The 6,446-nt window shown below is 42.8% G+C and overlaps 1 long non-coding RNA gene across 1 annotated transcript in view; it reads right to left on the bottom strand.

Moving 5' to 3' along the window:
- Positions 1-5,883, bottom strand: part of LOC116695397 (uncharacterized) — a 16,755-nt gene extending 10,872 nt beyond the window's left edge. The window contains exons 1-2 of the long non-coding RNA XR_004333451.1: positions 5,782-5,883; positions 5,020-5,022 (exon numbers count right to left, since the gene is read on the bottom strand). This is a non-coding gene — a long non-coding RNA (uncharacterized LOC116695397). The remainder of the gene's footprint in view (positions 1-5,019; positions 5,023-5,781) is intronic.
- Positions 5,884-6,446: the final 563 nt, after the last annotated feature.

Raw genomic sequence — 6,446 nt, 5'->3', positions numbered from 1 at the left:
TTTGTTTTGGTTGTATTTTGGTTGTCTGTTGGTTAATTGTAAGGTTTTCCTAACGTTCTGGGAATGTTTGTTTGTGGTTACAGCACATTCTCTAAAAGTTACAACCTTTAGACAACGTTAGGCGAACGTTCCGAGAACGTTGCAACCTTTACAGAACGTTAGGGGAACTTTCCATTAACGTTGCAACCTTTACAGAACGTTAGGGGAACGTTCCATTAACGTTGCAACCTTTACAGAACGTTAGGGGAACGGTCCCTTAACGTTGCAACCTTTACAGAACGTTAGGGGAACGTTCACTGTAACTATAAACGAACGTTCCCAGAACGTTAAGTTAAACGTTAAATTTCCTTTTTGTATTATTTCTGTATTTGCAGAATGTTTGCGTATTTGGTTGTGTTGTGTATATTTGCAGTGTAATTCTGTATTTGGTTGTGTTGTGTATTTGCAGTGCATTTGTGTATGTGGTTGTGTTGTGTGTATTTGCAGCGTGTTTTTGTATTTGGTTGTGTTGTGTGTATTTGCAGCGTGTTTTTGTATTTGGTTGTGTTTTGTGTATTTGCAGCGTGTTTGTGTATTTGGTTGTGTTGTGTGTATTTGCAGCATGTTTGTGTATTTTGTTGTGTTGTGTGTATTTGCAGCGTGTTTGTGTATTTGGTTGTGTGTATTTGCAGTGTGTTTGCTGAATGCTGCACATGTGTCAAATTAATGAAGATGTTTTCTTAATTTGCCAGTGTTTTGTCTATTTGTGTGTGTTTTCTTAGGTTGTAGGGCGTTTGTCCCTGTCGGCCAGAAACAAAAATACACAAAAATGTATATTGGCAAAGGGAGGGTCAACTCCTCCAGTAGCCCCTTAAATAAAAAACTAACTGTCCCTAAAAGGGGAGAAAGTACTTTATGGATTTCAGGGGACGAATGAAGTGTTCCAACAGCACAAGAAACTGAACAGCACAAGAAACTGAAGAGTACAGAATAGAAAACGTTATGGTCATTGTACAGAACACAACGATCAGGAGTTCTACTCCAGGACAGTGCAGTAAAAAGACATCTGACCACAAAACAAAGCTCTAACTTCATTTGCTAGTGCAGTATAATTTCACTAAGAATACCCTGAAAAAGCTTTATGAATCTAGCGGTAAAAGACACACACACACAGTGTGATTAATTTAACAGGACAGACTGAGTGAGCCGCCAGGCCGAGTGACAGATACATATGTCAGAGCCGTCGCCCCGGAGACGGTGTCTGCTGCAGACTGCTGACTGTAGCAGCGCTGAGATGGGAAACAAATCCCAAAAGATTGCTGTTTTCTCACCTGTAACAGAAAAGGCAGCGAGGAGAGCCCAACTACATCAAGGTATTCATGGAGACGACACACAAGAGAGGGAGCGAGTCCGGGTTTAAGGAGCTACAACCTGAAGTCATAACGCCGTGTTTGGCTAAAAACCAGCAGGAGACAAATGCTGAATAAAGTCTGGGGTTTATCTGCGACCGGAGGGGGTCGAATGAGCTTTGTTTTTCATCTGTAATGAAGGAGGATCTACAACAGATCCTTTCAAAGCTTTCCCTCCAAATTATGCATGAGATGAATATTTCATGTCTTACCAGGAACGCAGTCCGGGCGACATCAGACTTTAAGTAGCAGCAAATGGCTAAATGAGCTTCCCCCCCCCCCCCCTCTTCTTTTTCTTCTACCTGTGTGATCGTCCTAAACACATTCACACCTCGGCACCACCTCCCTCTGAGGGACACAAGTCGCTCAGCTTGATAGAGCTGTCACATCCCCGACATCGGCCTGTCACGCTCTACTTAGTGTCACAGCCGGCTAGGAAAAAGCTAGGGAGGGGTCAAAGGTCACGGCAGGCGATCCTGTCCTAGACATTGTATTACACTGAAAGGACACATGAAACAGAAGGGAGACGAAGAATAGGTGTCTTGTCAGCTTTTTTTCATTGTTGCAGATATACATGGAGAAATAGAGAGCTGACTGTTCTGTCGCAGATACAGTTGTTATCATCATTTGAAGTTGCAAGATGAGGTCCAGGGTCACGGATGTGAGCAGTCTTTCATCTCCGGCGAAGACAGAGGACACTGTGAACGCTCAAAGCTCAACGAGGCGTTTTTTTTACCGGACCAAGCCAAAGGTCGGTTTCTGTAAAGGAACAAAAGGTGTTTTATTTTAGATTTTTTAAAAGATTGAGAGAGAGAGAGAGAGAGAGAGAGAGAGAGAGAGAGAGAGAGAGAGAGAGAGAGAGAGAGAGACACAGTCCTCCCTGCTGCTGCTGATTTGAGTCTTGTCCACTGCCGCAGACTGGAATATAAAACACGCTGGAGAGGATAAGAAAGACGCTCTGAGCATCAGAAATAGATGCTTCTGTGTCTTCGGCATCCTGAGTTAATGGATAGAAAAAAAGTGTCATTCTCTCAAAACTGATAGCAGTAGTTTGTCTTACTTTGGCATTTAATTATAGAAAATAACAAGAAACTGTGTTGAGAAAAACAGAAATCATCCCACCCCAGTGGCCGACTTTTCTCTCATGTTAATAAGAACAAACTAGATTCCAGGGTGATGTTTGGGACTGAATTTCTTATTAATATGGCGATATTATTCTTGTGGGTAATCTGGTGGATTTACATAGTAAATAAAAAGGATGTGTCATGTACAACTTTCATCAGACGGATGAGTCTCACACCTTTTTCTTCCTCCCTTCTTCTGCGAGAGAAGTTTCCCTGTCAAATGAACTTTGAGGAAGCCAAAACACGCACGCACTCAAACTAGACTTCCCATAATTCCACTGAACCAGGCGGGTGGCTGTGTGCAGAGGAGGCAGGCTTGACCCACATGTCCCAAAGTGCCATTTACCAGCCGATAGCGCTGACAGACGGCCCACATGCTACGGCTAATTCCAAACCATTAGTCACCCACACGTCCAGGCAGCCCGGCGTGCTCGCTTGGCGCGGAGCGCTGCTTTATTTACGGAGCGTTGTAACCAGTAATTTGGCTTCTGAGCAACAATTCACTCTCTGAGCTGCCATCTGGACAATCGTCTTTCACTACGAAAAAAATCCACCTTGACAGGGATCTCGCTTTGCATAAATACATTTCAAGCTTCTTGTATGCTTCTGAGTTCAAGTGAAAGAAGTGGGACAAACTACTTGATTTAAAGTTGCTCACTCATTTTATAGACATTATTTAAGAAGTCAGATGACACTGGAAACTAACCTGAGAATGCCTCACCTCTTGTTTTGATAATTTCAGTGTTTTTTAGAATAATAGAGGTTTAGCATTAGACAATTTTGCAGCATGGGTAATTTTAGTCCGTTCCCTTGGTCCCAACCCAGGAGGTTACCTACTGCATTTCTGTTTTTCAGATATCATTTGGAATACTCAACGCTTTTTCCTCCAAGGCTTCTTAAAATCCTCCAAATGTTACAGTTTGTTAAGGGAAAATTCACACTTTGGTTGACCTGCTTGCTGTATAATCACCTCGCAGAACTGCCTTGTCCTTTAGAGGGACATTATCACACTCGCTCTGCTGACTGGCTCATGTTCCATGAGCTCGGTCTGAACTCGGAGAAACTGCTTTTAGATTTAGTGCACCTCGCTTGTGGAACAAATTGCAGCATTTCCTTAAAATCAGCACACTTGTGCCTTTTGGACATTTCAGAAATCCGATTTTGGACCTCCAGACTTCTACTTGTAATTGCTTTACATGGTTGTATTTCTTTTGCATCTTGGTTGTCCTGATTTGTTTACCAAATAGTTTTTCCATTCAGGAAAGTTTTGGTGAATTCTACACAAAACTATAAATGCAACACCTCAGTTCATCTCTCTCTCTCTCTCTCTCTTAGTTCATTGTAACTGCCTTGAGTGGTCAAATGCTCACATGTGATGGCGTCTGGCCCCTTGGAGAGGTGTTCTCTTCACGCATGAACCCTAACCCCAACCCTAACACCAGATACTGACTGGTTTTCAGACCCCGCACCCCCGGACCCTCTCAATCCAGTAAAACTGCACATTTTAGATTGGCCTTTTATTGTGGCCAGCCTAAGTCACACCTGTGCAATAGACCCGCTGTCTAATCAGCATCTTGATATGCCACGCCTGTGAGGTGGATGGATTATCTCAGCAAAAGAGAAGTGCTCACTAACACAAATTTAGACAGATTTGCGAACAATATTTGAGAGAAATAAGCCTTTAATGTACTTACTTACTTGTATGTATCTTTGAGTTCAGCTCTTGAAAATGGGGGCAAAAAGTGTTTTATATAGTATGAAGTTCTTATGATGGTGTTGCTTTCATTTTCTTTATTGTTTTCTTTGTAGTTTTCTTTGTCTTTGTAACTCAATGTTATTGTAAATGAAGGCTGCCCCTTGAAGTTGTATTGAGTATAAATAAAGGTTAAATGAATGAATGCATAATTTATGTCCACACTAAGGCTGTACTCTAGATGAGGGGTCAAAAGTGTTTCACTACATAATATAAAGTGATTGCAAGCCTTTAAGGTGGGGAACCACTGCTTTATTTTCTCAGCCCACTGTGTGGAAGTTATCCAGAGCTTCAACTGAATAAACTCTGCTGCAGTATAAAAATATATTTTAAACAACAAAGTGCTTTCAACTTTCAAACAGCCCTTTCCTGTTTCACCATACCATTCCAGCTCTATAGCTGAAGAAGCTGCAGAACTTGGTCAGCACAGAGCCCTGACCTCAACTCCATCAAATACTTTTGGTCTTATCAGCCAACACCAGTCCAACACATCATCAACCTCACTAATGCTCTTGTGCCTGCAGCAGGTTCCAACATCTGGTTGACAGAGCCTGTTCTCATGAACCATTCGTTCGAAAAGCTACGTAAAGTTAAGCACTGTAATATATATGATTTCCACATTAAGCTGAACTCCAGCCATTTTCATCTCCATTCCACCAGGTGGCGCTCTTACCAGGTTCCAAGGGTTTTTACTGAGCTGGGGAAGAAAGCCTTCTCTTACTTCACCCCATGGTCTTGGAATAATTTGCTAAACTTGCTCCATCTAAATGATCTAGTCTCATTAAATGAGTTTAAGGCCATGTTAAAATGTCATGTAATTCAAAAATGTAACTGCCACATGTGACCTGTCCTTTCCTCTATGTATGATTTTGTTTATGCTGTATTTTTGTTTGTATTGTAATCTAGTGTGCCGTCTTGGCCAGGTCTCCCTCAAAAAAGAGATTCAATCTCAAGGGACTTCCTGGTTAAATAAAGGTTAAATAAATAAAATTTCCACGTTTTTGGTTGGATGCACCATATTGACTAACCCTAGTCTATATCCACAAGGTTCCACTTCCAGGATTGCTCTGTTGTTGCCGTAAATTCCGCTGGATGTCCATTACCTTACGCTTTGTGTTGATATTTTAACTATGGTTACCTGGTCCTCAGATCTCTGCAGGGTAAATCCAGACAGCTAGCTAGACTATCTGTCCAATCTGAGGACTATGGTTACCTGGTCCTCAGATCTCTGCAGGGTGAATCCAGACAGCTAGCTAGACTATCTGTCCAATCTGAGGACTATGGTTACCTGGTCCTCAGATCTCTCCAGGGTAAATCCAGACAGCTAGCTAGACTATCTGTCCAATCTGAGGACTATGGTTACCTGGTCCCCAGATCTCTGCAGGGTAAATCCAGACAGCTAGTTAGACTATCTGTCCAATCTGAGGACTATGGTTACCTGGTCCTCAGATCTCTGCAGGGTAAATCCAGACAGCTAGCAAAACTATCTGTCCAATCAGAGTTTTCTGTTGACAACTAAAACTACTTCTGAACGTACACATGTTCCACTAAAAGAAGTTCCATCCTGAGACTATTTACCAGAGGCACTGTGGCTCTGACCAACGCTTAGCAACGCCCATGATGACAATTTGTTTAAATAAATGTCAACTAACCAGAGCATGGACTGCTGTGTGGACTAGCCAGACCCTACTCCGCAGCGTTGTGGAGGAAGGTCTGGCAAAGCAAGACTACTAATCCTAGCGGAGTATGTTTCCCAAGGAAAACAAAAGACTTTCCCAAAGACACAGCCAGGAAATGTGTGTTCCTTGGGACTTTTTTAATCCAAACCACAATCTTTTTCCTAAACTGGTGCCTGAATTTAACTTTCGTCGCCGGATGACACTTCTTAACCGTGATCTCAGCAGCTCGCGGTGCTCTGTACCAGGCTCAGAGTGACCTATTCTCAGATAACTGAACCACCAACTACCGCTGACCTGACGGAGCAGGATGCGGAGCATGATGGTGTTGCAGAGCTCTGTAGCGGCTAAACACATCTACCAACTTCCGCTGATACGACCGAGCTGTGACGAAGGTTTGGAGCTGGCAGCAGGAATCTCTGTAGCGGCTTAAAACATGTAGCTAATGCCCCTCGGCATCATGGAGCTCGGTAGCAGAGGTCATGTAACGAGTCAGCAGTCTCCT

This window comes from Etheostoma spectabile, chromosome 9 (assembly GCF_008692095.1).
Source record: "Etheostoma spectabile isolate EspeVRDwgs_2016 chromosome 9, UIUC_Espe_1.0, whole genome shotgun sequence".
NCBI classification, from domain to species: Eukaryota; Metazoa; Chordata; class Actinopteri; order Perciformes; family Percidae; genus Etheostoma; species Etheostoma spectabile.
The sequence above is the reverse complement of the archived record's forward strand: the minus strand, read 5'-3'. Positions and strand labels throughout refer to the sequence as shown.